General features: G+C 42.6%; 1 protein-coding gene across 1 annotated transcript in view; it reads right to left on the bottom strand.

The window, feature by feature from the left end:
• Nucleotides 1-16,961, bottom strand: part of LOC126540564 (diuretic hormone receptor-like) — a 230,872-nt gene extending 213,911 nt beyond the window's left edge. The window contains exon 1 of the mRNA XM_050187400.3: nt 15,584-16,961. The gene's annotated coding sequence lies outside the window, so the exon portion shown is untranslated. The remainder of the gene's footprint in view (nt 1-15,583) is intronic.
• Nucleotides 16,962-18,954: the final 1,993 nt, after the last annotated feature.

Genomic DNA, 18,954 nt, shown 5'->3' with positions numbered 1-18,954 from the left:
GTCGCCATTCCTTTCGTCATCGTCATACAGCCATCTTCCTGCCGCCGGTGTCATTTCGTTGTCGTCTTTCCTGCGTCGTCGTGCGCGGCATGCACTAAGCAACAAGCTTACCTTGATCAAGGAGGTTATCAGTGAAAATGCGTCCACCTGTGTCCTGTACTCTCTACTTGCAAATGATCGCTAAGCAGTATCCGCGTTCTTTACAAATATGAATGAACGCTTTCGCCTAAACCGACTCCCTGTGTTGGATGTGCAGATTACTTATTTTTTTGCTTTCAACGAAACTTTATACAACATAGCAAAATCCCTCCATAAGCGAAACCGAACCTATTTTCAGGCTCACGCCTTTGATCCACGAATAGTTTTTCACTGAAACAAGGTACAAAATGCGTCTTGCTCAGTTGCACGACTTTCTTATTGGAAAGAGTAAAAAAAAAATTGTAAGTCTTTATACTTCTTACGTCTACTTTCAACAAGTATTCAATAAAATAAAACGCATCCAATTGTCTGCGCAAGCTTTCAACTCAAACAAAAATTGTAAAACTTTGCTTATGAACAAGAGGCAAGAAAGAACAAGTATTCTTGTTTATATTTATTCGCATTATTATCATAAGTTTCTTTCAAGATTTCTTCCGCTGTATACTTCACTTCATATTAAACACGCCGCAGTGTATATTTCTTCTCTCTTACGTTTCAATATGCTTAATTTTGCAGGCAAATTGAGGAAAATCGCAGAAAGGAAAAAATTTTAGCATGCGCGCGATATAGAAAAACAACCGCCCCTAATTTAAAAAAAACTCTACAGGATCTTCTGCTATCATCGGTTATCTGTTAGTTTTGCTCTGCTAGCTTTTTCTTTGAGTTGTGGGCTTATGCAGGCAACGGAACATAAACCATTTTAATTACCAATGTTTTATAAGGTTGACAAAAGTACGTGTGAAGGTTGCACTTTTTGTTTGTTATTTTAGACTTTCTCAAACGCCGAACATCTTGCAAACAAGTCAGCTGCATTTTCTAACTCATCTCCATTAAGATTTTCTTATATTCTAAAGCAAAATGGTGAGCTCAAAAATTAAGCTTGGTTCCGATCTGTGGAGGGATTCTGCTATGACAAACAAAAAGTTCGGCAGACACTCAAGACTGCTTACGAGTGGGAATGGCTCAAATATCATAGTTACTTTGGTGAAATGCATTTTTTACTTCGCGTTCCTTGTCCGCCCAAGCTCTCGCCTGCGTTTAAAATGCGCCTCGGTAAGGTGAAATAAAAATGCGCCAAGCGTCTCAACGCGCTCACTTGCCCGCAAGTAGTTCGTATCTCGACCGACCGCTCAGCGGCATTCAATTGGAGAATAGTGCTTTTTTATTTTATAGACTCATTCTACGAAGTCATGACGTGGCCCCACCTCGTCCCCATTGGCTGCGCAGTCACGTGCCCAACTACGAATACATTAGGACAAACGTTTAGTAAGACAGATAGATGTCACGTGACACGCGGAATGAAGCGCGCACTAGGCACACATTTAATGACCCATACCCGTGGCGATGCGGACGCGTGCTCATCTTGTACTCCGGAGGTCCGGGTTCGATTCCCACCGAGGCGAATATTTACCTAGTATTCTTTTCAAAGGCGCTATTTTACATTGTTTGCAGGAACCTCCCTGCGAAATTTGATCTATTTTCTTGTGGGCTTTAATTCTTTGCCGTCGGCCATATTTAGTACCATCATTCGGTCACGCCGCCGACTACAACGCGGGTTTTTCGCGTAATGGGAAATATAATGCTTTAGCGTTCAAATTTCATTGATAGTAAAAAATAGGCGGGACCCACTTTTCGCGGTCTCTAACTCAACAAACCCATAACTGTAATATGTTCACATATTTATCGTGTTGAAATAAATTTCTGCATTATCATCGCGCAGTAGATTACACCGTCAATATCAGCTCAGATCAAACCTGCGATATAAACGGAAGAAATTGAAATCAATCTTGCCAACAAGATATTCGCTTAAGGAACCCTTTGTAAGAATATCAGACTGTTAAGAAACGTTTTAATGCTGAAGTTACCAAAAAATAATGGAAAGCTACTATATATCAAACGACACTCATGCAGTAAGGCTTGAGTTGTCTTACACGCGAAGAGTGCTGTTTTAATAATCTGTTGAGAGACATTCCTTTATGTAAATCAGCAAAATTCAAAATCCTTTATGCAGTCGAGAAATTTTTCATCCGAAACTATTCCCCCGAAAAAAAAAAGAAGTGATGTTTTAACGAAATGTTGACGTGGTTTAGCGACATGTCTTAGTCAACGTGATAGATTCAGTTACGTGAATCGGAATGACCTTAAAGGGGGAATCACTCTCTATCCCACTCAAGCTCAATGGGTCTTAGGGTCTAACTCTGAAACGCAGTAGCAGCTACTTACGAAGCTGCGTTGATGCGCAGTATAGTGATCTTATTTTGATGTGATTTCTTTTTATGTTAACTTAATGGTGTATCTCAACGCATAACAACCAAATCAGTCCCTTTTCCGGTCGACTAATCTACACCTGTGCCAACTAGTTCAGAATTCCCTAAACACTGGGACTCAGTGCTTAAGACGGACTACCTCAATGGGGTTCAGTGACTAACTGTAAAACAAAAACATAGTAACCACTATATACACAGATGTTGTGGTATGCTATCCACTGGAGTAAATTTTCTCCACCGTTATTTATCGGAAGAGCGATTGGTGCTTCTCAGAAAATACCATATATATATATATATATATATATATATATATATATATATATATATATATATATATCTTCTAACTCCCGCTTTTGCTACATGGCTCCTAAAGATCTTAAATGGTAATGCTGGGTTATATCGCTCAGAAAAGTATTTTCAAATATTGCTAAGCAAACATACTCCATTTCATGATGAAGATTACTTCTAATGGAATACCGAAAGGTACAATGGAAGTGCCGCAAAAATAGTGCCAAGGTTATTTCGCGGCTTAAATATACAATTTTGCTTAATCGCGATTAAACTTATTTTCTGTAAAGGGGTTAGAAACTGGCACAAAATTGTTTTCTTGCTTTTAAAATGGAAAATGTGGCACGAAAAACTGCCTTGCTTACCACTGGCACCCGTGCACTTGCCCGTATGTAAGAAATTTTGTTCATCGCAGTTCAAGTTCTCAAAATTACTGACAGGGTTGTCATGTTCACATTCGACACTCATAAGAAAGGAATGCCTCGTTGCTCCTCAAGCTGGAAGAACCGAGCTCAATCAAGCTCGAAAGATTTTGTAGAGCCGTGGTAAACGAGACGGACACACGTCTTTTCGGTAACAAGGTCTAGTTTATTCTGTCAAAAAAGAGAATTGAGCGGGCGTTAGAGAGAGAGAGGAGAAAAGAGGGAAAAGGAGCATAGAGAAGTGCGGTGCGCGGACCTAGTGCGAAAGGAAAGCAGTAAACAAAGTAATAAGAAAAGGGAGCTCGCGCACCACGTTCGGCACAGTGAGTCGGATCATGTGTCCGTGTGCCTGGTGTCCAACACTCGCGAAGGTCCGCTTACGGGAGGCCCGCCCCGCGGAGTTGTTTATGGCTGCGGGGGTGGTGCGCAGCTCCATCGCCGCGCCGCTACAATTTCAATGCAGCGCGGTGACTAACCCTTAAGCCCAGTATCTGTTACTTGCGCATTTGCGTTGAGCATTGTAATGCGCCTTAGTTGACGTGATTTCTCTCCATACTAAGTTAATGGTGCTTCCAGAAGTATAACATATACCGCTCCTTATTTTCCGGACGTAGTATTGCGAAAAAATTAATTATAGGTCAACTTGCCTGGTTCATTTTGTGTTTTCATGGTCTGTACTGGTAGCGCCAATTCTACCGTACCGATATGTTACGGTTACGATGCCGGGATTTTAATCAGGATTTGTTTTAATCAAGGTGTATCGTGTGACGGGATCGGCCTCGTTTCCTAGCAGGGATAACTCGCATTACGTACGCGTTTTCTTTAGGACTATTACACACGACAGGAGCGAGCCAGACGTTTACGACAAAGTTGCACGGACAGCTACAACTCTCGGTGCGCTGTAGCCCATGCCTGTGCCTGATTGCCCAAGTGCAGCGATGCAACCACCTTACACAACTACGCAGGAAACAAATATGGGTAAGACAAGGGCAGCAAGGTTAATGTGAGAGCTTTATGTCGCGCTTTCTTCTGGTAACCTGAGTAGAGAGGGGGGCGGTAGCTAGAGCGAAGTGGCGTTGAATGGGGACGGTCGGTCAAAGACCCTCAGTTGCGATCGTGTTTCTGATGCGTGGTAATGTGTACGTACGCGCGAACTGCGAGGTGTATTTTAGCCTCTTAAAGAAGCCTGTGCTGCAGAATTGCCTGGAAGCGTATATAGGCGCATATCCTGTTGCCACAATCCAGCCCCCGCCCCCCTACCTCCCCAAAAATGAAGAAGAATAAAGCGCAGTAATCAGAAAGGGCGTCGACAAAAGAAGGCTACGAGAACGTTAACAGCATGCCCGGTATCCGGTGAAACAAGACAGTCAGTAGCTCGCACCCTTGTTAGAGCAGACTGTGAATTGGAGAAAGGTACGTGTGCCTTGCGTTTCTTGCCTTAAGCAACTTTCTGAAGCTTGAGATTTCACAACGCACGCATAATTGGTTGCACAAAGCACTTACGCCAGTTTTGCGAGAGGGCATATCTAGTCCTGCGTGTGCGTGACATTAATTACGCACTATAAGTTAACTAGAAAACTAAGCGCGAATAAATCTCACGAGGATGCATGGAACAGACGAGGTCCTCGTCTGTTCCACCTGTCTTCGTGTTATTTATTCGGGCTTAGTTTTCCAGGCAACATGCCAAACCAACAAGCCCGAAAGGCCATCTTTATATGCTTGATAGCTGAAAGAGTAACACAAGCATTAAATGAGAAGGGATGTGTGGAGTTCACGGTACCCATCGTTATGCCAACGCTTTGACAATGTACAAACCAACAAGCCCGTAAGGCCTTCTTTATATGCATGATAGTTGAAAGGTGAGCATAAACATTAAATGAGAATGGATGTCTTGAGTTCACAGTACCCATCGATATGCCAACGCTTTGACAATATATAGCTCCGAATTTCACTTATGTTAATCGCGGTCAACCATGTCTAATCAGCATACCCGACACCCATAGCAGAAGAAGTGTCATATTATTTTGTCTTGTCAATCCTGTAAAAAATGGTTACGGAAGTAAGCATGCAAATACTAGCTAATTCGTGATGTATACGCTAAATTGGTGAATTTAGGAAAACTGCAACGCCACAATCAATTATTGGTAGATATGCTCTCATGCGCCAAAAGATGACAAGTACCGTCATGAATTGCAAATCATGTCTAATTTGCTTGCTGAGGATTTCTGTGATGTCGAATAGTTTATATTCACCTAAATTCAGGCCGATAGTTGTAGATACTCTACAGCACGCCATGCCGGTACTGAGTCGTCTGCTTAAATCAGATGTCTTAAACAGAAATTTCCTCATTTATATGATGACATCGGAGAACAAATAACGAGTTTGCCCTCCCCCCCCCCCCCCCCCCCATAACGAAAAACATCAAACCTAAACTCGACACAACAATTTACAGGGCGTGTTATTATATTTTTAACAGAATTTGTAAAAGTGACCCGTAAATGTAGTACAATTCTACTTCTTGAGGTAGACTTATATTAAGTGCAGACATGTCAATAACTGAAAGTGAATATTTGAGTAATTATTAACTATTTCTAATTCAGTTTCAAAATAATTTACGCCACATCTTGCAATCTACGAATTTTAGCCAGTGATCTTTAAAATAACGTCGAAATGGAACGAATTCTGAGTTTCACTACACTTTCAAGATATGCGTTCCCAATATTTGCAACAAAATGCATTGGTGTCATAGTAACTTCAGAACTTCATTGCATAAAAATGTGCTTTCTTAAGAAAGTAAGTGGAACTACTGTGCATATTTAAGGCAGGTTTCACTGCGCTTGTCTACAAACTGGCGTTCGTTCCAAAATTCGTGCCAGACGGATGTACCTTGTGAATTCACCGGCTTCAATTCGTGCATTGCAATGTGTTCGCTAAAGTGATTAGTTGAACAGTTCTTTTATACAATGTTGTTAATTATTCATTTATGCCCATTGATTTTCAGTGCAAGTAATGGGTACCTCTTCTAGTGTTCTCGATCAAAGTAGATGTGTGCTCAGTGTAACAGGTAACTTAAAAAATGCGTGAATGTTAACGTAAAAAATGCTCTACATTTATTTTAGTTAGGTTTCAGCTTACAAAATACTTTTTGTCACAAACAAGTCATCCATTAAGGCTCCCCTAAATGTGCAGTGAGTCGTTTCCCAGGAAGGGTTTTTCGAACACACCGTACAAAGACGCCTAGCCTGTCATACGGCGTTAAAGAAAAAGCTGAGTTTCGTGATTTTGTCTGCTCACACACAACAGCATGCGAACTGCTCACAAAATGTTATAGCATCGATTAGGATTTTTTTATTTGATTTGATATATAGAGAACTGCCTGTTAATGTCAGTTTGCAGTAGAATGTGAGCTTTGCGATTGTCATAGAAACGACTTATGTGTACTTAGTATTTTGCGTGATGCCTAGGGCGTTTTTTCCTGCCGTTCCCGTAGCTGATGCAGTCTTGTGCATAGCAAAGCGCACCCAAACAACGAGAATACAGTTGGGAGTATTTATCATTGTTTACTTCACCAAAGCAAAAAATTCTCCAGAGAGTCAGCCCTTGCGACATCTGTGTTTTGAGGCGCAAGCCTCTACTACATCTCGAATAATATTAGCGTGAACCGGCACATAAATAAGCGGACATAATCGTTCACAAATCTTGCCATTCTTGTTTCGAAGTAAGAGAATAAAGTGGAAAATCCTGTTTTTGTCTGTAAAGTTTCTATTGCGTAGCACTGATTCTAGGACATTGCACAAGTATGTACCAAACTACAAAAAGAAGGAAGGCTTTGCATTCTCGAACATTATACGCGTTAACCTTGTTACCAGCTATCCTGACGCCATCAGACTGTTCCAAGCATTCTCCTTGAGAACATAACATACTTTGAAAATGGGCCGGCAGCTGTTGCGCTTTGGCGTGCCGTGCATATTAGGGAGCACTTGCTTGGGCAATCAACGCGGGAGCGTTCTTCCGAAAGCTGTTTGGTTAACTTTTTATACGTGCAGGGAAATTACAGCTGAGATCCAGAATCCGATTAGAATAATGAGCGCCTTTTCAGAGCAACTATTTTGATGCGCCTGGAAAAAAAGATACGCGTAGGATCCCCCTTCGCGTATTTTATTTAGTGGGCTCCTACCCCTGAATGTCGATATCTCTTAATGCTGATAAGCATGCTCACGTTAACTGCCCAGTGAATGCACGCCATCGCAGAGCCAGGTGAACAGCACATTCAACAAATAATTGGCAGGTATATGCATACAAAAACGATGTAAAACAAAAATTAAATATGAATTGCAAGACGCGTGAAAAGTTGCTAGGGTGTGTTGCGCTATTAAGTCACTTGATGATTCGGCAAGGGACGCTACTTGATGCATGTAACATAAGGTTACCTCCTATGTTTTTGTATGCATGCGCTTCAGCGTACTCTTTGGTTGCAGAGCGTACTCTTCGCACCGCGCTAAGGCTTGCTAAGCTGCTGCATCACACCTAGGCTAGGAAGACCCATGCATATAACACAACAGCAAATACTATCTGTATTGCAAAAATATTGTACTAAAGCCTCTAGTCCTCCTTTTGTACCTCTCTATCCCTCTTCCATCTTGAAACGTCAAGTACAATAAAGTGAAGCCCCTGCTAAGCGAGCAGACTGTAAATACTTTCGCAACACCTCGCTCTTCCACGCTCCTTATACAGGGTGTCTCAACTATCTTGCATCAAGGTTGTAAAAACATTTTACGCAAAGGAAGCGAGCCCCATATCGCGCACAGCTGGTGTATGAGCAGCGGCCAGCAAATGGTTTCGTTGATGAAATGCAGTTACTCTTTTAATGGCCAATCTGCCAGTTGAAAGGATGTAGAATTCGACAAGCAGCAGTGAATGCATGAAACGCGGTACTGTCTTTTGTGCTCATTTTTTTTTCGTTTGAAATGTACACTCTGTGAAAGGTGAAAAATACCACGTCATTAAGCACACACTTGCTCTTCCAGGCAACGCCCTCAAATAGTGTTGTTCCTTAGTTTCGTAGGCGTAAAATGACACATTTATAGAAAATAATTAGGCTCATGAGAGCTGACATGCCTTGCATACCTGCCTCATGCAGTATTATGTGACTTGTCGTGTTTATATTTATTTTAATAAGTAGATTCTGTCTTCGAGACATTTTCTGCTATGCTTCTGAAAAAATGCAGTATAATCTAAGTGCTTAGTAACAGGGCTTTCAGTTACCGTTTTTTGAGCAACCGCACAAAGCGCACGGACGCACTGCTGCGTTTAGACGACAATTTACTGGCTTAATGAAACGGATTTCATCTTCAATTGAGAAATTTGATTACATGGTTTCGCCATTAATGATGCGATCGACGCAGTGTTAGGCAGGTGCACAATAATGCCACTAGCATATCATGAAATACTCTTGAGAACGTTCAGGACGAACTTTCTCGTAACAAAGCTTTCTTTTTTGTTCAATTGTGTTTTTTGCTTTACAGTGTATTTGTTGTGAATGTAACGGCTATGGGAATCAAAGTTCGGTACACTGAGGGTACATAACGTCATTATTTTGAGACATCTGAGCGATTTAAAACGCACCACACTCGCATACGTGTCAGCTGCCAGCCGTCAAAGAAGCGTATATACAGGCGGACGTGAAAGAATGCCATAGGAAAATATTTGGCTTTTCGAAAAGATACAAAGCAAACCTGATTCATAAATACCGTTCGTGAGGAATTCGGCTGACGCCTCTTTTGCCGATGCACTGAAGTACACGTAAAAGACAATGCGGGAATTTCATGAATCTCGCGTCGCTTTTGTTTGCTTACCCAATATACAAAGAAACTTGAAATTCCTATAACAAGTTTCGCAAGTTCCTGCATAATTGTACGGTATCGATCGTTTTGCCGGGAAGAACATAGGCATATAATTGGGGCAGGTGAAAGCGATCGAAGATAAATTGGCGGCAATAGCATGCAGGCTAGCCGCACATGCTTAGTAATGGTCGTTCTCCAAGGGCACTCTTTCCTGAGACAGACAGGAGTGCAAGTCGCGAATTATTTCGCTCAGGGAAGATGCCAAATATGCTTGTCAAAAAAGGATGACTGCAATTAGGTTAAAATATTTACCTACTAGCTACTATTTACTACTACTATTTACTACCTAGGATGATGATATCGATGATGATAATTAATTAAATGTACCCCTTCTAAACTTGTATTTCAAATTTGACGGTGAAGAAACAAGGAGTTTGAAAGCGTTTCGGAACTCGCACGAAGCTCAGACTTCTTATGTCCTTTTTATGCGAAAGCACAATGTTCTATCATACATGTAAGCTAAATTAGTTGGCTGTTGTCTATTGAATTAAACTGAATGCCTATTGAACGGACATTCAGTGGACATTTGTTTTGGCCACGCGGAACGAAGACAAGACATTGCTGCATTTCAAGTGTGTCGCCTTCCGTCTGTGTTGTAAAAGTAAGTGTTTGCTGATGCTGAATTCCCGCAAAGTAGATCGCTGACTATGTTCTCCCATTGGCTTAGAAGAAGCCACACTTTCACTTTAAAATAATGCTACCTTAAATATACACTTGATACTCGGGTTAAACACAGTCTTGAAGTCACGTCTTTGCCTAGAGATCTACTTTGAGTACGGATTCATGTGTATTGAAACATTTAATCCAAAATAGACGTGACTCTTCATTCTCGTGTTCACATCAGTCAAGATCCCACTTTCCTCCAGAGAATTCTTTTTGCGCGTGCACTTATAAAAATTACGTTTTCTAGCCTTTTTTTCTTCAAGTAAAAGTAAAGAACCACAAGCAGCCAACCTATAATGGCGACGGCCTCTCCTTTTCACGTAATAGTAACAATAATCAGAAAACGTGCGATAAAAAATCAGCAACGCCATATGTTCAACATGTCTAAAGGGCAGTCCTGTATAAACATGAACATGCAGAGATAAACACTCGCCGCAGTGGCTTAGCGCCTACGTCGTGCGCTGCTAAGCGCGAGATCGCGGTATCATATCCCGACCTCGGCAGCATCATTTCGACGGGGGCACAATGCAAAAACGCCCGTGTCCCGCACATTGTGGACCCGGTAAAGATCACCTGATGACGAAAAATAATCCAGCGTCTCCCACTACGGCGTGCCTCATAATAAAATTATGTTTTAGGGAACTACAATCCGATAGTTCAATTCATACAGAGATGAAAGGCGAGGACCATTTGCACGACACTGGGTTCCGACATATACGCACATTATTCGTTGATCAAGAAGCCTGAAACCGACGAGGCTCCGGCACCTCGCAGCAGCGGGACTTTCTCCCCATTACCCGAGCGACTACACTGCTTGGACGCAGGGACCACATTGTCGATCCCTCTTGGACTCCATTGTATCAGCAAATCTTTTTTCATTCATTTAATCATCTTTAATCACGCCCATCCTATATACCCTTGTATGTCCTGAGGCATTTACCCTCGCATTAAAAAGAAAAGGAAGCTGTCATTGAATATTAGAGCTGTCTTATTTTGTTTAAATAATTATTTATATGTGCACACTGCGTTTGTATTCAGAACAAGTTGGAGTGGCTTTGATGAAATAGGACACATGAGAAGTAAGAGCTAAGTAAAATATAAACCGAAGGCAGCCGCTGTTGCAAGGAATAATATTAGTCTAACATTGGAAGTTAAATTCATTCTAGTTCCTTTAATACGTGTGCTTCAAGATCGCTTTATGTCTGGTAGCTACATGTTGGAAGTTTCCAAAGTAATAAAGCACTGCCCGTATATGTATTTGCCCGTACAGAAATATGGCGCTAATCACCATTGGGTCATGATGGGCTAACGTGCATACGTGCCGTTGCAGGTGCTACGAAGCCTCATGTAAGTCGTTAAGATGAGCTTAAGCATGCTTCTGAGAGTAATTGCTCAAAATAAGAAAGCGTACCTTTAATGCGTTAGAAGTAAGAGGGTCAAAGTGGAAAATCTATGCGTGTGAAGTGTGGTAAGCCAGCCACACGGTAAAGAGGGGATCAGAGACCGTAGCATAGCACGAATTTGTTTATGTGCACGCATATATTATGCAACTGACGGCGGTGGGTTGCCCCGAACCACCATCAGTTGCACTTCCATCCTCGAACAAGCAAGTCGTTTGTCGAATAAGCTTCTCAACAGCATATTGCAATGTGGTTAAGGCGGTTTACATCATGGATCCGGGAACTGAAAGAGGTGCGACGCAATGCTAACACATTTCTCTCGCATTTACCGCTAACTCTGCACTGAAAGTTTTTCACATTTTGTGTTGTCTCTGACTTAAACGTCAAGGTGCTGATACCGGCTTATTCTTTTTAAAAAAAATATAGGACTGCTAATGAGCCCTAAGGAAAACTTGACCGAAACACTAGATCTCATTAGCTCTTTTAAAGGCCACGTGATAAAACTGGCGCACCAGCTTGACAGATAAAAGAAGTTTGAGTATTGGACAGCTCTATCTCTACCTAGCAGGTTTATTTTCTTTTTTTTTTTCTTACATTTCACCATGACCTAGCGCATGGAGACATGCAGGCTAAACGATTATGTGCAAGCACAGCATCATAACATGGCACGAATTCACTTTCTTTTTGTTTCGTAAGTGCTCTTTCACATTACCCGGCCAGTTTCGCTAATTATATGTCGGGCATCAGGATTGTCTAGAATTTCCTTTGAGGAAAACATTTAGTGTAAGAGCCTTTTGGGAGTACGGGAACAGAAGTATAGAAGCAGCAGTTACGTGTTGACTTGGATGAGAGGACTTCTTCTTTTAGCGGATAAGGAAGAAATAGAAAGAAACAGCTGCATTTCAGAAAGAAATGTCCTTTATTTGAACCCTGCTGGTCGCAGGACCATCGTTCAATATAGGTTTTTGACATATTTCATTCGTCTTCCATACAGATTAAACGCTGCGCTGTCATTTATGATGAGTAGGTGGTATTTTCGCATATAAGCGCACTCGGCATTGTCACGTAAATATATATATATACGCTGTTGCTTTGGTCCAACAGACAAAACATTTTGCCACCTATGTCATATGCATAGCTAACGAAGTAGCTGCCGATACGGGTTTTAGAATTTTAGGTTTTTATGACTGACTATGTTCTAACCCTACTACGCAATCGCGACACAATTTTTATTTATTGATGCCCTGACTCTGGCAGGTTGAAACATCAGAGCTTTGTCAAGTATGTGCAGATACCATACTTAATTCATTATTGCTGCAGGTGATATGCGTAAAGCGAATGAAATGAGGTGCAATGACAGGATTACAATAGATGGCGCAAAGACATGTGAATAAAAGACGCTGTATTATGGAACGTTCGCATATTTGTATGGTCAACAACAATGCGCTGGTAATTTATTCTGCAAGACGATTTTATTCTCCACGTATGAAGCGCTGCCATCTTGATCTGTTACAGAAGCACTGTCTCGGTTTTCTGTGCCATGACGTCAGATTAACTTGGTCACGAAAGCCCGAGCACGTAAGTGCAAACTCTTTTCCACCCTATAGGAACAGAGTGTACAATGATGCATTTGGTTGTGACATATAAAAAATACAGGGTTAACAGCCCAATACGAGGGTGCGCTCCAACGTTTCCTTATAAATAGTGTATGGCAGCAGCAAGGAACCCATATTTGTATCTATTGATAGAAGTAAGCAGTTCATACAGCATCCTTCCTATCGTTTTGTCCAGTGTTGGCACGCGATACTCTCTATAGAGAGATCGATTTCATTTTGTGCTTGTACATTATGGAAAGTAGGTTTAGCTTCTGCTTTATGCGCCTTGAATTAAGCGGTTGGAAATTAAGGAAGATTAGCAATTTCGACTCACTATCAGTTCACTTATAGAGGTTGTTCACATACCTGGCTGCCACTCCCCGCATGCGCTATATTTTCGCGATATTCTGTTTAGTGCGCGAACCCCGAATTCATGTAGCATACCTGGTACGATGGCTGAACAAAGTAATTCAAGCTAAAAGTTTTTCGTGCATGCGAGCTTCAGAGAGGTTGCAATTTTGTAGCGAGATAGAAAACCACCAGAGCTTACATGTGTCGTAGAGCGATAATAATTTGTTCAAATGCCGGGGTATTTTATTCTTTATGCCGTCTTTACCTTTTCGAAAGACGTTTCCACGTGCAGGTGAAGACGGTCATGATATTCATTTATAGCGTAACAATTTAGAAACACTTAATGAATCCTCCATGGTGCGAGGATGTTTGAGACCACATGTGGTAACTTTCGAATGCTGGAGTTGTGCTTCCCGACGCGACCAGGCTCCATCGCACTCTGCTTACTTTACTACAAAAAGTTGTCTCGGCTTCCCGTTTGCACAGGACCGTGCGCGGGACGAAAAAGTCTTGCTCATTTCGATTTTGCATATTTTATATTCTACAGTGATTAGTACGACATCCGAGTTCTTATTAAATCTGTTTCTTTGTGTACGTTTTATTTTCTCTTGCGCCCTCTACTTTTGTCGTTGCTTTACTTTAGAGTCTTTCTGGCTTGTCACCTTGTTTCTTTCATTCCTCCTTAGTTTTGATCTACTTATGTTGCTATCCCCTCCTTCCTAAGCAGTAGAATGGCGCTGTGCCCCTCTCAGTGGTAGTTTCTGGCCGGCTCCCTCCGTATTTCCCTCGTTGCACATTGTATTTGTCTTTTTATATCGAATAATAATAATAATAATAATAATAATAATAATAATAATAAGAAGAAGAAGAAGAACCGAAATATGGTTGTGAAACGAAACGTATTAAACTTTTCAGAAATTATTACGCTGCGTCACAGAAGCAAATATTTATTATTTTATTTTGTGATATTTCTTTTAAAAATTTTTAAAATATACTTTCAGTGTATCTGGTGCAATAATTCCCGCTAAAGGTGAAGCTTGTTTATACAGCTCAGAGAGCAAGCACACCGTGCCAGCCTTGCAGCAAGTGACGCACTGCTTCACTGATCTCCGGTGTGAGATGAGGCGGTTGGCACTATAATTGTGCTACGGCGGCATCTCCTCCGGTGTCTCGTATTGTTGACCTCGCATTTCATCGCATTTCAGGTGGGCGCAGGAGCACTTCGCTTCACTTTCTCTGAATCGCCTTTACAGTTAAGCGGGAAGTGGAAGGGGACACAGTTTCGTACTGAAGATCATTTCTCTTGCAGACACTGAGCGACGAATCTCTTGCACAGTTTTAGCGTTATAGAGCAGCATTTATTCTCATGTACTCTCAGCTTTAAGTCACCTCTTCAACTGTACTGTGCCCTAATTCAAGCTTTCTCGCTGTTCGGGTATAGCAGGTCTTCAACGCACACCTGGTAAGCTTTTAAAATGCCCTGATTTGTCGTAGCACACTACTTAAGCTCGTTCACGTGTCACCTTACCCAAGCTAAAGCCTCTTATGAATTTGTGCTGCTGAAATTTCAGCTTTCACCAGAAATTCTATCACCGCGCAGTGACGAAAGGAGATGTCATACGCTGTCATTTGATTTACGGTACAGGTGGCTAGAATATGCAACCTGTTGCTATCAAAAGGCCATCCACGATTGGAGAAAAAATGGTGTCACATACCACCAAACCCCCATTCTTATGTGTTTTCACACTTGCGTGCAAAAACACTTGATCATTACTTTCAATAGAAATTCGCATATTCACCTAGAATTGAAGTACTAAAGCAATCTAAATCTGGGGGTACGTTGCACAGACATCTACGTACCTCTACTTTAAATCAATAAAATGGAAATATCGGGTAGAAATTTGTATTTTTGCAGGTGATTGTGGAGGTGGCATCTGAGTATCCTGAGCATAAATGGTTCATTGTGCTTGCGGAAAAATGTCGAAGAATGAGGGAATTGAACAATCTGTCGTTGACGTAGGCCGCGTCTTCAAAGAATTAGCCAAGGAGCCGCAAACATATTACGTGTATGAACAGAATTATTTTTCTTTTACAGGATGACCATAGCATTGCTTTCTCTAAATAAAGTTATGTTAATTCATACCTATGTTTATGCGCCATCTTTATGCAATGAGTTAGCTATTTCCAGCGAATTAACTTAAAGAAGGTCGACGAGGTCAGCATGTCTTATCACCTCGATTGCTTGTTAAAGTCCCTGACGGTGATGATTACAGCAAATTTTAATGTAGTCTTACACATAATTTCATCGTCTTCTATTTGCATGCCGCCGCCTGGTGCTGCTTTACAGTGAACGACTTCTCGCTATAGTTGTAGCAACAAAACCTTTGCCCGCCTGTTTCATGGACTCCTAGTAAAAAAAAAAATGTATTGAAGCCTTTGTTGCTGAACGGAAAGCTCAGCCGTCTCGAAAATAATAAAACAGAAACCCAGACTTACCCGCTATGACGTCGCAGGACGGGGCCCGCGCAAGTGGAGCAGCAGCAGGTGGAAACTTTGAATACTCGGGACTTGTTCAGAGGCCTTGACCGAGTGACACCATATCGCACAGGTGCCGCAAATGAGGCGCAGTTTTTCAGCTGTAGTCGTTGCTGCCAGAGCTGGTTCCACACAAATACGGAAAATACCAGCGAGTGTAACTTTTTCACTGTTGTGAGCAAAGATACCGCGGAAAGTATGAGGCAGAGTCGGAACGCACGTGGTCGCAAACTCAAAAATCCTGCAAGCAACACGCCCCTTGATCCAGGAAAGTCAAGTCTAGCAGCCGGCTCCGCACGCCGTGACTAATTCAACATCGCAGCGAGCTAAAAGATTACACGGTGAAAAAAAAAAAAAAAACTTATACCGCAGACAAACAGCGCGTCAAAGCTCGTAGTAAATCTCCTTCACTTAGGTGAGCGATTTGGAACTGGTTATGACAGTCTTGTTTCCAACAGCGGACGACAACTTTACGTGTTTTGCCAACGCACGGTGACCGCACTAGCAATCTCGCGCATTCGGTGCGCTATTCACGTACATGCGGACAGTGACATGTCATTTGCAAATATAGTTTCTTCTCATAAGATGCGCTCAGCATTCAGTTGCGTCCTGCTTCCGAAAAGCCGTGCTCCTTGAAACTCCGCTAACTTAGCATATGGCTAGCGGAAAATATTTCGAAGCACTCAACAGAGCCTGAGCAGAAGTATAATTGATGATCCAGCTACGTCCAAACGCGAAGAACTCTTGCGCGGGTTCCTACACGCTTCGCGGTTAAATCTTTCGTCAGCCGTAAATGTATATCTCACTTGATAAACGGCATATCCGGAGCTCCGTGATTACGGATGACCATCACCGCGATAATCATCACACCATGCTCGCGCGAAGCGAACATGACGGGCGAACCATTTAAAGCGACAGAGAGCGTTGTTTCTTCTAACCATGGAGTAGAAGTAGACGCATCAGCACACTAGAGGACCGGAGTTGCAGTCTTCTTCTGCCTGGAGAATTCGAAAAAAAAAAAAGAAAGTTCACGAGCACACAATGTATATATATACCCGGAGTCGAGACTTGGGACTTCGCAGCCTCGAAGAGGCGCGTGCGTTTTCAAAAGCGCGCCGAGGGAGACGCTCGCGCCGTCCTGCTATCGGCGTCAGTAGGAAGAGCACGGACGAAACGGAGGGGTTCCCACCGAACCGGATGACCGGAGCTTCCACTCTGACCCGCGCCGCAAGCACGCAGCGACTATTGTGCCGGATCCGGGATCTCCGGAGGAACTCCCTCACCCCCACCCCACTCGCAACGCTCTCCGCGCAAAACAACGTACAACTGCGCGCGCGTAGTTCGCGTTCGCGCCGGCGTCGTGGTCTCTAGCCGCGCGCACCTCCTGCGTTGGTGGAGGAGGGCAGAACTTAGGGAGAGAGAGAGAGCAGGACGGGAACAGGATCCCACACACTTGCGCCTCTTGAGCCAGAGGCGTGGCGCCATCTGTCCGGCGCTGGCGCAGCGGGGAGAAGGCGCTCTAGATTTTGTGAGCCCATCGCGACAGAGCTTGGGGGACAAAAAATAGATACTTGAAATGATCTGCTCTAAAATTAAACGAAAGTGTCAAAAATGACATTTTGTATCAAGCCGAGGAGGGCGTTTATCACAATACCGATAATGATGGGACACCTATTTCTCTGTGCAATAAACTGCTCATAAAGAGAAGGAATTGGCAATAAATAGAACAAGCACATGCATAGGCGCTGACAACGGGGTGGGGCGGGGGGCCCCAGCCTCCTCCGGAATTTTCCGTAGAGAGGGGGGGGGGGCGGCTCAGCCCCCCCCCCGGGCAATGCCGAAGAAAGCCCCCACCCCCCCACACACACCTAAAGTGCCATTACCAGAGCTTTGTTACCGACGTCATTTGAGGTTTGTTTTGACTTTCCTCAACCTTTAGAGTTGAAATTTTACTGGGGTAATAGCTTACTGCATCATTGTTGGCGCGGATGTGCACGGCTTTTAATTCATACTTTGGCTTTATTTCTGCGAATCCTGACAATAGTAGTACACGCGCATCAGAAGTACCAGCGGCGGCTGCCTCATTCGCATTTTCTCACTTCAACATTGTTTTAAATTTCCCCTGTGAACAGCATGCACCCACACAATATATTTAAGTTTGCACACTGGAAAATGTTTATTATATTTTTGAAAGAGATGAAGGTAGGCCAATTAAAAATTATTTCTAAAGGTATGAGTCGCCTATGCCAAGAGAATGAATATGTTTCTGTATGTTCACCATGCTTCAAATTGCTTTGCGTGCTTTTCTGACCATGAAAAAAACCTAGAGGCTTCAGTGGCCCCTTCAGCAGACTTTTATCAATGGTGTGTGAAATGGAAGTTAGTATTGTGTGTCTAAGTATTGTTTTTCTTTCCAGTAAGCAATGCTAATGACTCATGAAAAAAGACATTTCTAGAATTTCCACATTTATTGGGAATGGAAATATCGTCAGCTGCATGCAAAGGTCATAAATACATACACGGTGTCCCAATTACCTATCATGCACCAAGATTTTTAAGAAGAGCAATGCGCTCCTCGAAGAAAACCTAGTGCATATTGTTTACAGTACAGTGGAGCAGCTGCCAGTATATTTTTGTCGTTACTGAGATTTAGTTAGGTAATTTTAATTAATTATCTAACTCAATATGTACTGTCCTAATTGTCAAAGTGTCAATGAGGCATTTCAAGGCACAGCCAAGGGTCATCTGAGTGTGATATTTTCAACGACGTACTAAGTGCGTACTAATATTTTTCCGACTGATAAACATCGCGAAATACGGAGCATACCACGTCACTACTCTCCCACCCGGATCATAAAGCAGTGCTCTCGAACAGGCTCCCTCTGAGTTATCCATAACGAAATCAAGAAAATATAGAAACACATCATGATCAAGCTGTTGTCTGATCTGCCGCGCCCCGGCCGAAGTAATATGTTGCGTTCGGTGCTAGGCAACGAGCTGTGATAGCTGTTTTCTTAGAGTAGATAAAGTGCACCGATGTTGTTGTTTTTTTTTGTCACAAAACGTATCACTACAAAAGCGAATTGACGACGTAGGTGCAGAGGTTTAAAGGTGCGTTTTGTTTCGTCCCAATCACCAAGTCTTTCTATAATGAGCAGAAGGTAAATATGATCCTTGCCTGGGGATCTGCAAATGGCAGCAAGAGGAAGGTCGCAAATACATATATCAGTCAGGGAAGCGTGGCGGTAGACTAAATGCGTCGACTATTATCAGAAATTATGAAAACCTGCGACAAAGCGGCAGCTTCAAGAAACAGGGACGGAGGACTCCAT

Source organism: Dermacentor andersoni, chromosome 2 (assembly GCF_023375885.2).
Source record: "Dermacentor andersoni chromosome 2, qqDerAnde1_hic_scaffold, whole genome shotgun sequence".
NCBI classification, from domain to species: Eukaryota; Metazoa; Arthropoda; class Arachnida; order Ixodida; family Ixodidae; genus Dermacentor; species Dermacentor andersoni.
Note: the sequence above shows the minus strand (reverse complement) of the source record. Positions and strands in the feature narration are given on the sequence as shown.